Raw genomic sequence first — 17,274 nt, 5'->3', positions numbered from 1 at the left:
ATTACACATGGTGATGGGGTTAGGTATATGTAACAATTTGGACATAGTGTAATCAATGGTATTTTCCACTTTTCATATAACCTTTTTTAAATAACTCTGCCGAGTGTGTGTACCGGTAAGATATATGAAGCTGAAAAGTTCCATAACTCGGCTTATTCCCATCCGTTAAGGACAAAATTGCACATGGAGATGGGGTTAGGTATATGTTACAAGTTGGACATAGTGCCATCAATGGTATTTTCCACTTTTCATATAACTTTTTTTAAATAACTTGCCGAGTGTGTGTACCTGTAAGATATATGAAGCTGAAAAGTTCCATAACTCGGCTCATCCCCACTCGTTAAGGACGAGATTGCACATGATGATGGGGTTAGGTATATGTTACAAGTTGGACATAGTGCCATCAATGGTATTTTCCACTTTTCATATAACTTTTTTTAAATAACTCTGCCGAGTGTGTGTACCGGTAAGATATATGAAGCTTAAAAGTTCCATAACTCGGCTCATCCCCACTCGTTAAGGTTGAGATTGCACATGGAGATGGGATTGAGTATATGTTACAAGTTGGACATAGTGCCATCAATGGTATTTTCCACTTTTCATATAACTTTTTTTAAATAACTCTGCCGAGTGTGTGTACCGGTAAGATATATGAAGCTGAAAAGTTCCATAACTCGGCTTATCCCCTCTCGTTAAGGACAAAACTGCACATGGAGATGGGGTTAGGTATATGTTACAAGTTGGACATAGTGCAATCAATGGTATTTTCCACTTTTCATATAACTTTTTTTAAATAACTCTGCCGAGTGTGTGTACCGGTAAGATATATGAAGCTGAAAAGTTCCATAACTCGGCTTATCCCCACTCGTTAAGGTTGAGATTGCACATGGAGATGGGGTTAGGTATATGTTACAAGTTGAACATAGTGCCATCAATGGTATTTTCCACTTTTCATATAACTTTTTTTAAATAACTCTGCCGAGTGTGTGTACCGGTAAGATATATGAAGCTTAAAAGTTCCATAACTCGGCTCATCCCCACTCGTTAAGGTTGAGATTGCACATGGAGATGGGGTTAGGTATATGTTACAAGTTGGACATAGTGCCATCAATGGTATTTTCCACTTTTCATATAACTTTTTTTAAATAACTTTGCTGAGTGTGTGTACCGGTAAGATATATGAAGCTGAAAAGTTCCATAACTCGGCTTATCCCCACTCGTTAAGGACGAAATTGCACATGGAGATGGGGTTAGGTATATGTTACAAGTTGGACATAGTGCCATCAATGGTATTTTCCACTTTTCATATAACTTTTTTTAAATAACTCTGCCGAGTGTGTGTACCGGTAAGATATATGAAGCTGAAAAGTTCCATAACTCGGCTTATCCCCACTCGTTAAGGTTGAGATTGCACATGGAGATGGGGTTAGGTATATGTTACAAGTTGAACATAGTGCCATCAATGGTATTTTCCACTTTTCATATAACTTTTTTTAAATAACTCTGCCGAGTGTGTGTACCGGTAAGATATATGAAGCTTAAAAGTTCCATAACTCGGCTCATCCCCACTCGTTAAGGTTGAGATTGCACATGGAGATGGGGTTAGGTATATGTTACAAGTTGGACATAGTGCCATCAATGGTATTTTCCACTTTTCATATAACTTTTTTTAAATAACTTTGCTGAGTGTGTGTACCGGTAAGATATATGAAGCTGAAAAGTTCCATAACTCGGCTTATCCCCACTCGTTAAGGACGAAATTGCACATGGAGATGGGGTTAGGTATATGTTACAAGTTGGACATAGTGCTATCAATGGTATTTTCCACTTTTCATATAACTTTTTTTAAATAACTCTGCCGAGTGTGTGTACCGGTAAGATATATGAAGCTGAAAAGTTCCATAACTCGGCTTATCCCCACTCGTTAAGGTTAAGATTGCACATGGAGATGGGGTTAGGTATATGTTACAAGTTGGACATAGTGCCATCAATGGTATTTTCCACTTTTCATATAACTTTTTTTTAATAACTCTGCCGAGTGTGTGTACCGGTAAGATATATGTAGCTGAAAAGTTCCATAACTCGGCTCATCCCCACTCGTTAAGGTTGAGATTGCACATGGTGTTGGGTTGAGTATATGTTACAATTTGGACATAGTGCCATCAATGGTAGTTTCCACTTTTCATATAACTTTTTTTAAATAACTCTGCCGAGTGTGTGTACCGGTAAGATATATGTAGCTGAAAAGTTCCATAACTCGGCTTATCCCCACTCGTTAAGGTTGAGATTGCACATGGTGATGGGGTTGAGTATATGTAACAATTTGGACATAGTGCCATCAATGGTAGTTTCCTCTTTTCATATAACTTTTTTTAAATAACTCTGCCGAGTGTGTGTACCGGTAAGATATATGAAGCTGAAAAGTTCCATAACTCGGCTCATCCCCACTCGTTAAGGTTGAGATTGCACATGGTGATGGGGTTAGGTATATGTAACAATTTGGACATAGTGTTATCAATGGTATTTTCCACTTTTCATATAACTTTTTTTAAAAAACTCTGCCGAGTGTGTGTACCGGTAAGATATATGAAGCTGAAAAGTTCCATACCTCGGCTTATTCCCATCCGATAAGGATAAAATTGCACATGGAGATGGGGTTAGGTATATGTTACCAGTTGGACATAGTGCCATCAATGGTATTTTCCACTTTTCATATAACTTTTTTCAAATAACTCTGCCGAGTGTGTGTACCTGTAAGATATATGAAGCTGAAAAGTTCCATAACTCGGCTCATCCCCACTCGTTAAGGACGAGATTGCACATGATGATGGGGTTAGGTATATGTTACAAGTTGGACATAGTGCCATCAATGGTTTTTTCCACTTTTCATATAACTTTTTTTAAATAACTCTGCCGAGTGTGTGTACCGGTAAGATATATGAAGCTTAAAAGTTCCATAACTCGGCTCATCCCCACTCGTTAAGGTTGAGATTGCACATGGTGATGGGGTTAGGTATATGTAACAATTTGGACACAGTGCCATCAATGGTATTTTCCACTTTTCATATAACTTTTTTTAAATAACTCTGCCGAGTGTGTGTACCGGTAAGATATATGAAGCTGAAAAGTTCCATAACTCGGCTTATCCCAACTCGTTAAGGACGAAATTGCACATGGAGATGGGGTTAGGTATATGTTACAAGTTGGACATAGTTCCATCAATGGTATTTTTCACTTTTCATATAACTTCTTTTAAATAACTCTGCCGAGTGTGTGTACCGGTAAGATATATGAAGCTGAAAAGTTCCATAACTCGGCTTATCCCCACTCGTTAAGGACGAAATTGCACATGGAGATGGGGTTAGGTATATGTTACAAGTTGGACATAGTGCCATCAATGGTATTTTCCACTTTTCATATAACTTTTTTTAAATAACTCTGCTGAGTGTGTGTACCGGTAAGATATATGAAGCTGAAAAGTTCCATAACTCGGCTTACCCCCACTCGTTAAGGACGAAATTGCACATGGAGATGGGGTTAGGTATATGTTACAAGTTGGACATAGTGCCATCAATGGTATTTTCCACTTTTCATATAACTTTTTTAAATAACTCTGCTGAGTGTGTGTACCGGTAAGATATATGAAGCTGAAAAGTTCCATAACTCGGCTTATCCCCACTCGTTAAGGTTGAGATTGCACATGGAGATGGGGTTAGGTATATGTTACAAGTTGGACATAGTGCCATCAATGGTATTTTCCACTTTTCATATAACTTTTTTTAAATAACTCTGCTGAGTGTGTGTACCGGTAAGATATATGAAGCTGAAAAGTTCCATAACTCGGCTCATCCCCACTCGTTAAGGTTGAGATTGCACATGGTGATGGGGTTGAGTATATGTAACAATTTGGACATAGTGCCATCAATGGTAGTTTCCACTTTTCATATAACTTTTTTTAAATAACTCTGCCGAGTGTGTGTACCGGTAAGATATATGAAGCTGAAAAGTTCCACAACTCGGCTCATCCCCACTCGTTAAGGTTGAGATTACACATTGTGATGGGGTTAGGTATATGTAACAATTTGGACATAGTGTAATCAATGGTATTTTCCACTTTTCATATAACTTTTTTTAAATAACTCTGCCGAGTGTGTGTACCTGTAAGATATATGAAGCTGAAAAGTTCCATAACTCGGCTCATCCCCACTCGTTAAGGACGAGATTGCACATGATGATGGGGTTAGGTATATGTTACAAGTTGGACATAGTGCCATCAATGGTATTTTCCACTTTTCATATAACTTTTTTTAAATAACTCTGCCGAGTGTGTGTACCGGTAAGATATATGAAGCTGAAAAGTTCCATAACTCGGCTTATTCCCATCCGTTAAGGACAAAATTGCACACGGTGATGGGGTTAGGTATATGTTACAAGTTGGACATAGTGCCATCAATGGTATTTTCCACTTTTCATATAACTTTTTTTAAATAACTCTGCCGAGTGTGTGTACCTGTAAGATATATGAAGCTGAAAAGTTCCATAACTCGGCTCATCCCCACTCGTTAAGGACGAGATTGCACATGATGATGGGGTTAGGTATATGTTACAAGTTGGACATAGTGCCATCAATGGTATTTTCCACTTTTCATATAACTTTTTTTAAATAACTCTGCCGAGTGTGTGTACCGGTAAGATATATGAAGCTTAAAAGTTCCATAACTCGGCGCATCCCCACTCGTTAAGGACAAGATTGCACATGGTGATGGGGTTAGGTATATGTAACAATTTGGACATAGTGCCATCAATGGTATTTTCCACTTTTCATATAACTTTTTTTAAATAACTCTGCCGAGTGTGTGTACCGGTAAGATATATGAAGCTGAAAAGTTCCATAACTCGGCTTATCCCCACTCGTTAAGGACAAAACTGCACATGGAGATGGGGTTAGGTATATGTTACAAGTTGGACATGGTGCCATCAATGGTATTTTCCATTTTTCATATAACTTTTTTCAAATAACTCTGCCGAGTGTGTGTACCGGTAAGATATATGAAGCTGAAAAGTTCCATAACTCGGCTTATCCCCACTCGTTAAGGTTGGGATTGCACATGGAGATGGGGTTAGGTATATGTTACAAGTTGGACATAGTGCCATCAATGGTATTTTCCACTTTTCATATAACTTTTTTTAAATAACTCTGCTGAGTGTGTGTACCGGTAAGATATATGAAGCTGAAAAGTTCCATAACTCGGCTTATCCCCACTCGTTAAGGTTGAGATTGCACACGGAGATTGGGTTAGGTATATGTTACAAGTTGGACATAGTTCCATCAATGGTATTTTCCACTTTTCATATAACTTTTTTTTAATAACTCTGCCGAGTGTGTGTACCGGTAAGATATATGTAGCTGAAAAGTTCCATAACTCGGCTCATCCCCACTCGTTAAGGTTGAGATTGCACATGGTGATGGGGTTGAGTATATGTAACAATTTGGACACAGTTCCATCAATGGTAGTTTCCACTTTTCATATAACTTTTTTTAAATAACTCTGCCGAGTGTGTGTACCGGTAAGATATATGAAGCTGAAAAGTTCCATAACTCGGCTCATCCCCACTCGTTAAGGTTGAGATTACACATGGTGATGGGGTTAGGTATATGTAACAATTTGGACATAGTGTAATCAATGGTATTTTCCACTTTTCATATAACCTTTTTTAAATAACTCTGCCGAGTGTGTGTACCGGTAAGATATATGAAGCTGAAAAGTTCCATAACTCGGCTTATTCCCATCCGTTAAGGACAAAATTGCACATGGAGATGGGGTTAGGTATATGTTACAAGTTGGACATAGTGCCATCAATGGTATTTTCCACTTTTCATATAACTTTTTTTAAATAACTCTGCCGAGTGTGTGTACCTGTAAGATATATGAAGCTGAAAAGTTCCATAACTCGGCTCATCCCCACTCGTTAAGGACGAGATTGCACATGATGATGGGGTTAGGTATATGTTACAAGTTGGACATAGTGCCATCAATGGTATTTTCCACTTTTCATATAACTTTTTTTAAATAACTCTGCCGAGTGTGTGTACCGGTAAGATATATGAAGCTTAAAAGTTCCATAACTCGGCTCATCCCCACTCGTTAAGGTTGAGATTGCACATGGAGATGGGGTTGAGTATATGTAACAATTTGGACATAGTGCCATCAATGGTATTTTCCACTTTTCATATAACTTTTTTTAAATAACTCTGCCGAGTGTGTGTACCGGTAAGATATATGAAGCTGAAAAGTTCCATAACTCGGCTTATCCCCACTCGTTAAGGACAAAACTGCACATGGAGATGGGGTTAGGTATATGTTACAAGTTGGACATAGTGCCATCAATGGTATTTTCCACTTTTCATATAACTTTTTTTAAATAACTCTGCCGAGTGTGTGTACCGGTAAGATATATGAAGCTGAAAAGTTCCATAACTCGGCTTATCCCCACTCGTTAAGGTTGAGATTGCACATGGAGATGGGGTTAGGTATATGTTACAAGTTGGACATAGTGCCATCAATGGTATTTTCCACTTTTCATATAACTTTTTTTAAATAACTCTGCCGAGTGTGTGTACCGGTAAGATATATGAAGCTGAAAAGTTCCATAACTCGGCTCATCCCCACTCGTTAAGGTTGAGATTGCACATGGAGATGGGGTTAGGTATATGTTACAAGTTGGACATAGTGCCATCAATGGTATTTTCCACTTTTCATATAACTTTTTCTAAATAACTTTGCTGAGTGTGTGTACCGGTAAGATATATGAAGCTGAAAAGTTCCATAACTCGGCTTATCCCCACTCGTTAAGGACGAAATTGCACATGGAGATGGGGTTAGGTATATGTTACAAGTTAGACATAGTGCTATCAATGGTATTTTCCACTTTTCATATCACTTTTTTTAAATAACTCTGCCGAGTGTGTGTACCGGTAAGATATATGAAGCTGAAAAGTTCCATAACTCGGCTTATCCCCACTCGTTAAGGACAAAATTGCACATGGAGATGGGGTTAGGTATATGTTACAAGTTGGACATAGTGCCATCAATGGTATTTTCCACTTTTCATATAACTTTTTTTAAATAACTCTGCTGAGTGTGTGTACCGGTAAGATATATGAAGCTGAAAAGTTCCATAACTCGGCTCATCCCCACTCGTTAAGGTTGAGATTGCACATGGAAATGGGGTTAGGTATATGTTACAAGTTGGACATAGTGCCATCAATGGTATTTTCCACTTTTCATATAACTTTTTTTAAATAACTCTGCTGAGTGTGTACCGGTAAGATATATGAAGCTGAAAAGTTTCATAACTCGGCTTATCCCCACTCGTTAAAGACGAAATTGCACATGGAGATGGCGTTAGGTATATGTTACAAGTTGGACATAGTGCCTTCAATGGTATTTTCCACTTTTCATATAACTTTTTTTAAATAACTCTGCCGAGTGTGTGTACCGGTGAGATATATGAAGCTGAAAAGTTACTTAACTCGGCTCATCCCCACACGTTAAGGACGAGATTGCACATGGAGATGGGGTTGAGTATATGTAACAATTTGGACATAGTGCCATCAATGGTATTTTCCACTTTTCATATAACTTTTTTTAAATAACTCTGCCGAGTGTGTGTACCGGTAAGATATATGAAGCTGAAAAGTTCCATAACTCGGCTTATCCCCACTCGTTAAGGACGAAATTGCACATGGTGATGGGGTAAGGTATATGTAACAATTTGGACATAGTGCCATCAATGGTATTTTCCACTTTTCATATAACTTTTTTTAAATAACTCTGCTGAGTGTGTGTACCGGTAAGATATATGAAGCTGAAAAGTTCCATAACTCGGCTTACCCCCACTCGTTAAGGACGAAATTGCACATGGAGATGGGGTTAGGTATATGTTACAAGTTGGACATAGTGCCATCAATGGTATTTTCCACTTTTCATACAACTTTTTTAAATAACTCTGCTGAGTGTGTGTACCGGTAAGATATATGAAGCTGAAAAGTTCCATAACTCGGCTTATCCCCACTCGTTAAGGTTGAGATTGCACATGGAGATGGCGTTAGGTATATGTTACAAGTTGGACATAGTGCCATCAATGGTATTTTCCACTTTTCATATAACTTTTTTTAAATAACTCTGCTGAGTGTGTGTACCGGTAAGATATATGAAGCTGAAAAGTTCCATAACTCGGCTTATCCCCACTCGTTAAGGTTGAGATTGCACACGGAGATGGGGTTAGGTATATGTTACAAGTTGGACATAGTTCCATCAATGGTATTTTCCACTTTTCATATAACTTTTTTTAAATAACTCTGCCGAGTGTGTGTACCGGTAAGATATATGTAGCTGAAAAGTTCCATAACTCGGCTCATCCCCACTCGTTAAGGTTGAGATTGCACATGGTGATGGGGTTGAGTATATGTAACAATTTGGACACAGTGCCATCAATGGTAGTTTCCACTTTTCATATAACTTTTTTTAAATTACTCTGCCGAGTGTGTGTACCGGTAAGATATATGAAGCTGAAAAGTTCCATAACTCGGCTTATCCCCACTCGTTAAGGTTGAGATTGCACATGGAGATGGGGTTAGGTATATGTTACAAGTTGGACATAGTGCCATCAATGGTATTTTCCACTTTTCATATAACTTTTTTTAAATAACTCTGCTGAGTGTGTGTACCGGTAAGATATATGAAGCTGAAAAGTTCCATAACTCGGCTTATCCCCACTCGTTAAGGTTGAGATTGCACACGGAGATGGGGTTAGGTATATGTTACAAGTTGGACATAGTTCCATCAATGGTATTTTCCACTTTTCATATAACTTTTTTTAATAACTCTGCCGAGTGTGTGTACCGGTAAGATATATGTAGCTGAAAAGTTCCATAACTCGGCTCATCCCCACTCGTTAAGGTTGAGATTACACATGGTGATGGGGTTAGGTATATGTAACAATTTGGACATAGTGTAATCAATGGTATTTTCCACTTTTCATATAACCTTTTTTAAATAACTCTGCCGAGTGTGTGTACCGGTAAGATATATGAAGCTGAAAAGTTCCATAACTCGGCTTATTCCCATCCGTTAAGGACAAAATTGCACATGGAGATGGGGTTAGGTATATGTTACAAGTTGGACATAGTGCCATCAATGGTATTTTCCACTTTTCATATAACTTTTTTTAAATAACTCTGCCGAGTGTGTGTACCTGTAAGATATATGAAGCTGAAAAGTTCCATAACTCGGCTCATCCCTACTCGTTAAGGACGAGATTGCACATGATGATGGGGTTAGGTATATGTTACAAGTTGGACATAGTGCCATCAATGGTATTTTCCACTTTTCATATAACTTTTTTTAAATAACTCTGCCGAGTGTGTGTATCGGTAAGATATATGAAGCTTAAAAGTTCCATAACTCGGCTCATCCCCACTCGTTAAGGTTGAGATTACACATGGTGATGGGGTTAGGTATATGTAACAATTTGGACATAGTGTAATCAATGGTATTTTCCACTTTTCATATAACTTTTTTTAAATAACTCTGCCGAGTGTGTGTACCGGTAAGATATATGAAGCTGAAAAGTTCCATAACTCGGCTTATTCCCATCCGTTAAGGACAAAATTGCACACGGTGATGGGGTTAGGTATATGTTACAAGTTGGACATAGTGTAATCAATGGTATTTTCCACTTTTCATATAACTTTTTTTAAATAACTCTGCCGAGTGTGTGTACCTGTAAGATATATGAAGCTGAAAAGTTCCATAACTCGGCTCATCCCCACTCGTTAAGGACGAGATTGCACATGATGATGGGGTTAGGTATATGTTACAAGTTGGACATAGTGCCATCAATGGTATTTTCCACTTTTCATATAACTTTTTTTAAATAACTCTGCTGAGTGTGTGTACCGGTAAGATATATGAAGCTGAAAAGTTCCACAACTCGGCTCATCCCCACTCGTGAGGGTTGAGATTACACATGGTGATGGGGTTAGGTATATGTAACAATTTGGACATAGTGTTATCAATGGTATTTTCCACTTTTCATATAACTTTTTTTTAATAACTCTGCCGAGTGTGTGTACCGGTAAGATATATGAAGCTGAAAAGTTCCATAACTCGGCTTATTCCCATCCGTTAAGGTTGAGATTGCACACGGTGATGGAGTTAGGTATATGTTACAAGTTGGACATAGTGCCATCAATGGTATTTTACACTTTTCATATAACTTTTTTTAAATAACTCTGCCGAGTGTGTGTACCGGTAAGATATATGAAGCTTAAAAGTTCCATAACTCGGCTCATCCCCACTCGTTAAGGACAAGATTGCACATGGTGATGGGGTTAGGTATATGTAACAATTTGGACATAGTGCCATCAATGGTATTTTCCACTTTTCATATAACTTTTTTTAAATAACTCTGCCGAGTGTGTGTACCGGTAAGATATATGAAGCTGAAAAGTTCCATAACTCGGCTTATCCCCACTCGTTAAGGACAAAATTGCACATGGAGATGGGGTTAGGTATATGTTACAAGTTGGACATAGTGCCATCAATGGTATTTTCCACTTTTCATATAACTTTTTTTAAATAACTCTGCTGAGTGTGTGTACCGGTAAGATATATGAAGCTGAAAAGTTCCATAACTCGGCTTATCCCCACTCGTTAAGGTTGAGATTGCACACGGAGATGGGGTTAGGTATATGTTACAAGTTGGACATAGTTCCATCAATGGTATTTTCCACTTTTCATATAACTTTTTTTTAATAACTCTGCCGAGTGTGTGTACCGGTAAGATATATGAAGCTGAAAAGTTCCATAACTCGGCTTATCCCCACTCGTTAAGGACAAAATTGCACATGGAGATGGGGTTAGGTATATGTTACAAGTTGGACATAGTGCCATCAATGGTATTTTCCACTTTTCATATAACTTTTTTTAAATAACTCTGCTGAGTGTGTGTACCGGTAAGATATATGAAGCTGAAAAGTTCCATAACTCGGCTTATCCCCACTCGTTCAGGTTGAGATTGCACACGGAGATGGGGTTAGGTATATGTTACAAGTTGGACATAGTTCCATCAATGGTATTTTCCACTTTTCATATAACTTTTTTTTAATAACTCTGCCGAGTGTGTGTACCGGTAAGATATATGTAGCTGAAAAGTTCCATAACTCGGCTCATCCCCACTCGTTAAGGTTGAGATTGCAAATGGTGATGGGGTTGAGTATATGTAACAATTTGGACACAGTGCCATCAATGGTAGTTTCCACTTTTCATATAACTTTTTTTAAATTACTCTGCCGAGTGTGTGTACCGGTAAGATATATGAAGCTGAAAAGTTCCATAACTCGGCTTATCCCCACTCGTTAAGGTTGAGATTGCACATGGAGATGGGGTTAGGTATATGTTACAAGTTGGACATAGTGCCATCAATGGTATTTTCCACTTTTCATATAACTTTTTTTAAATAACTCTGCTGAGTGTGTGTACCGGTAAGATATATGAAGCTGAAAAGTTCCATAACTCGGCTTATCCCCACTCGTTAAGGTTGAGATTGCACATGGTGATGGGGTTGGGTATATGTAACAATTTGGACACAGTGCCATCAATGGTAGTTTCCACTTTTCATATAACTTTTTTTAAATAACTCTGCCGAGTGTGTGTACCGGTAAGATATATGAAGCTGAAAAGTTCCATAACTCGGCTCATCCCCACTCGTTAAGGTTGAGATTACACATGGTGATGGGGTTAGGTATATGTAACAATTTGGACATAGTGTAATCAATGGTATTTTCCACTTTTCATATAACCTTTTTTAAATAACTCTGCCGAGTGTGTGTACCGGTAAGATATATGAAGCTGAAAAGTTCCATAACTCGGCTTATTCCCATCCGTTAAGGACAAAATTGCACATGGAGATGGGGTTAGGTATATGTTACAAGTTGGACATAGTGCCATCAATGGTATTTTACACTTTTCATATAACTTTTTTTAAATAACTCTGCCGAGTGTGTGTACCTGTAAGATATATGAAGCTGAAAAGTTCCATAACTCGGCTCATCCCCACTCGTTAAGGACGAGATTGCACATGATGATGGGGTTAGGTATATGTTACAAGTTGGACATAGTGCCATCAATGGTATTTTCCACTTTTCATATAACTTTTTTTAAATAATTCTGCCGAGTGTGTGTACCGGTAAGATATATGAAGCTTAAAAGTTCCATAACTCGGCTCATCCCCACTCGTTAAGGTTGAGATTACACATGGTGATGGGGTTAGGTATATGTAACAATTTGGACATAGTGTAATCAATGGTATTTTCCACTTTTCATATAACTTTTTTTAAATAACTCTGCCGAGTGTGTGTACCGGTAAGATATATGAAGCTGAAAAGTTCCATAACTCGGCTTATTCCCATCCGTTAAGGACAAAATTGCACACGGTGATGGGGTTAGGTATATGTTACAAGTTGGACATAGTGCCATCAATGGTATTTTACACTTTTCATATAACTTTTTTTAAATAACTCTGCCGAGTGTGTGTACCTGTAAGATATATGAAGCTGAAAAGTTCCATAACTCGGCTCATCCCCACTCGTTAAGGACGAGATTGCACATGATGATGGGGTTAGGTATATGTTACAAGTTGGACATAGTGCCATCAATGGTATTTTCCACTTTTCATATAACTTTTTTTAAATAACTCTGCTGAGTGTGTGTACCGGTAAGATATATGAAGCTGAAAAGTTCCACAACTCGGCTCATCCCCACTCGTGAGGGTTGAGATTACACATGGTGATGGGGTTAGGTATATGTAACAATTTGGACATAGTGTAATCAATGGTATTTTCCACTTTTCATATAACTTTTTTTAATAACTCTGCCGAGTGTGTGTACCGGTAAGATATATGAAGCTGAAAAGTTCCATAACTCGGCTTATTCCCATCCGTTAAGGTTGAGATTGCACACGGTGATGGGGTTAGGTATATGTTACAAGTTGGACATAGTGCCATCAATGGTATTTTCCACTTTTCATATAACTTTTTTTAAATAACTCTGCCGAGTGTGTGTACCGGTAAGATATATGAAGCTTAAAAGTTCCATAACTCGGCTCATCCCCACTCGTTAAGGACAAGATTGCACATGGTGATGGGGTTAGGTATATGTAACAATTTGGACATAGTGCCATCAATGGTATTTTCCACTTTTCATATAACTTTTTTTAAATAACTCTGCCGAGTGTGTGTACCGGTAAGATATATGAAGCTGAAAAGTTCCATAACTCGGCTTATCCCCACTCGTTAAGGACAAAATTGCACATGGAGATGGGGTTAGGTATATGTTACAAGTTGGACATAGTGCCATCAATGGTATTTTCCACTTTTCATATAACTTTTTTCAAATAACTCTGCCGAGTGTGTGTACCTGTAAGATATATGAAGCTGAAAAGTTCCACAACTCGGCTCATCCCCACTCGTGAGGGTTGAGATTACACATGGTGATGGGGTTAGGTATATGTAACAATTTGGACATAGTGTAATCAATGGTATTTTCCACTTTTCATATAACTTTTTTTAAATAACTCTGCCGAGTGTGTGTACCGGTAAGATATATGAAGCTGAAAAGTTCCATAACTCGGCTTATTCCCATCCGTTAAGGACAAAATTGCACACGGTGATGGGGTTAGGTATATGTTACAAGTTGGACATAGTGCCATCAATGGTATTTTACACTTTTCATATAACTTTTTTTAAATAATTCTGCCGAGTGTGTGTACCTGTAAGATATATGAAGCTGAAAAGTTCCATAACTCGGCTTATCCCCACTCGTTAAGGTTGAGATTGCACACGGAGATGGGGTTAGGTATATGTTACAAGTTGGACATAGTTCCATCAATGGTATTTTCCACTTTTCATATAACTTTTTTTTAATAACTCTGCCGAGTGTGTGTACCGGTAAGATATATGTAGCTGAAAAGTTCCATAACTCGGCTCATCCCCACTCGTTAAGGTTGAGATTACACATGGTGATGGGGTTGAGTATATGTAACAATTTGGACACAGTGCCATCAATGGTAGTTTCCACTTTTCATATAACTTTTTTTAAATAACTCTGCCGAGTGTGTGTACCGGTAAGATATATGAAGCTGAAAAGTTCCATAACTCGGCTTATCCCCACTCGTTAAGGTTGAGATTGCACACGGAGATGGGGTTAGGTATATGTTACAAGTTGGACATAGTTCCATCAATGGTATTTTCCACTTTTCATATAACTTTTTTTTAATAACTCTGTCGAGTGTGTGTACCGGTAAGATATATGTAGCTGAAAAGTTCCATAACTCGGTTCATCCCCACTCGTTAAGGTTGAGATTGCACATGGTGATGGGGTTGAGTATATGTAACAATTTGGACATAGTGCCATCAATGGTAGTTTCCACTTTTCATATAACTTTTTTTAAATAACTCTGCCGAGTGTGTGTACCGGTAAGATATATGAAGCTGAAAAGTTCCATAACTCGGCTCATCCCCACTCGTTAAGGTTGAGATTACACATGGTGATGGGGTTAGGTATATGTAACAATTTGGACATAGTGTAATCAATGGTATTTTCCACTTTTCATATAACTTTTTTTAAATAACTCTGCCGAGTGTGTGTACCGGTAAGATATATGAAGCTGAAAAGTTCCATAACTCGGCTTATTCCCATCCGTTAAGGACAAAATTGCACATGGAGATGGGGTTAGGTATATGTTACAAGTTGGACATAGTGCCATCAATGGTATTTTCCACTTTTCATATAACTTTTTTTTTAAATAACTCTGCCGAGTGTGTGTACCTGTAAGATATATGAAGCTGAAAAGTTCCATAACTCGGCTCATCCCCACTTGTTAAGGACGAGATTGCACATGGAGATGGGGTTAGGTATATGTAACAATTTGGACATAGTGCCATCAATGGTATTTTTCACTTTTCATATAACTTTTTTTAAATAACTCTGCCGAGTGTGTGTACCGGTAAGATATATGAAGCTGAAAAGTTCCATAACTCGGCTTATCCCCACTCGTTAAGGACAAAATTGCACATGGAGATGGGGTTAGGTATATGTTACAAGTTGGACATAGTGCCATCAATGGTATTTTCCACTTTTCATATAACTTTTTTTAAATAACTCTGCCGAGTGTATGTACCGGTAAGATATATGAAGCTGAAAAGTTCCATAACTCGGCTTATCCCCACTCGTTAAGGTTGAGATTGGACATGGAGATGGGGTTAGGTATATGTTACAAGTTGGAAATAGTGCCATCAATGGTATTTTCCACTTTTCATATAACTTTTTTTAAATAACTCTGCTGAGTGTGTGTACCGGTAAGATATATGAAGCTGAAAAGTTCCATAACTCGGCTTATCCCCACTCGTTAAGGTTGAGATTGCACATGGAGATGGGGTTAGGTATATGTTACAAGTTGGACATAGTTCCATCAATGGTATTTCCCACTTTTCATATAACTTTTTTTTAATAACTCTGCCGAGTGTGTGTACCGGTAAGATATATGTAGCTGAAAAGTTCCATAACTCGGCTTATCCCCACTCGTTAAGGTTGAGATTGCACATGGTGATGGGGTTGAGTATATGTAACAATTTGGACATAGTGCCATCAATGGTATTTTCCACTTTTCATATAACTTTTTTTAAATAACTCTGCCGAGTGTGTGTACCGGTAAGATATATGAAGCTGAAAAGTTCCATAACTCGGCTTATCCCCACTCGTTAAGGACAAAATTGCACATGGAGATGGGGTTAGGTATATGTTACAAGTTGGACATAGTGCCATCAATGGTATTTTCCACTTTTCATATAACTTTTTTTAAATAACTCTGCCGAGTGTGTGTACCGGTAAGATATATGAAGCTGAAAAGTTCCATAACTCGGCTTATCCCCACTCGTTAAGGTTGAGATTGCACATGGAGATGGGGTTAGGTATATGTTACAAGTTGGACATAGTGCCATCAATGGTATTTTCCACTTTTCATATAACTTTTTTTAAATAACTCTGCTGAGTGTGTGTACCGGTAAGATATATGAAGCTGAAAAGTTCCATAACTCGGCTTATCCCCACTCGTTAAGGTTGAGATTGCACACGGAGATGGGGTTAGGTATATGTTACAAGTTGGACATAGTTCCATCAATGGTATTTTCCACTTTTCATAAAACTTTTTTTTAATAACTCTGCCGAGTGTGTGTACCGGTAAGATATATGTAGCTGAAAAGTTCCATAACTCGGCTCATCCCCACTCGTTAAGGTTGAGATTGCACATGGTGATGGGGTTGAGTATATGAAACAATTTGGACATAGTGCCATCAATGGTAGTTTCCACTTTTCATATAACTTTTTTTAAATAACTCTGCTGAGTGTGTGTACCGGTAAGATATATGAAGCTGAAAAGTTCCATAACTCGGCTTATCCCCACTCGTTAAGGTTGAGATTGCACACGGAGATGGGGTTAGGTATATGTTACAAGTTGGACATAGTTCCATCAATGGTATTTTCCACTTTTCATATAACTTTTTTTTAATAACTCTGCCGAGTGTGTGTACCGGTAAGATATATGAAGCTGAAAAGTTCCATAACTCGGCTCATCCCCACTCGTTAAGGTTGAGATTACACATGGTGATGGGTTCAGGTATATGAAACAATTTGGACATAGTGTAATCAATGGTATTTTCCACTTTTCATATAACCTTTTTTAAATAACTCTGCCGAGTGTGTGTACCGGTAAGATATATGAAGCTGAAAAGTTCCATAACTCGGCTTATCCCCACTCGTTAAGGACAAAATTGCACACGATGATGGGGTTAGGTATATGTTACAAGTTGGACATAGTGCCATCAATGGTATTTTACACTTTTCATATAACTTTTTTTAAATAACTCTGCCGAGTGTGTGTACCTGTAAGATATATGAAGCTGAAAAGTTCCATAACTCGGCTCATCCCCACTCGTTAAGGACGAGATTGCACATGATGATGGGGTTAGGTATATGTTACAAGTTGGACATAGTGCCATCAATGGTATTTTCCACTTTTCATATAACTTTTTTTAAATAACTCTGCCGAGTGTGTGTACCGGTAAGATATATGAAGCTTAAAAGTTCCATAACTCGGCTCATCCCCACTCGTTAAGGTTGAGATTGCACATGGTGATGGGGTTAGGTATATGTA

Source organism: Wyeomyia smithii, chromosome 2 (genome assembly GCF_029784165.1).
Source record: "Wyeomyia smithii strain HCP4-BCI-WySm-NY-G18 chromosome 2, ASM2978416v1, whole genome shotgun sequence".
In the NCBI taxonomy this organism is placed as follows: Eukaryota; Metazoa; Arthropoda; class Insecta; order Diptera; family Culicidae; genus Wyeomyia; species Wyeomyia smithii.
The sequence above is the reverse complement of the archived record's forward strand: the minus strand, read 5'-3'. Positions refer to the sequence as shown.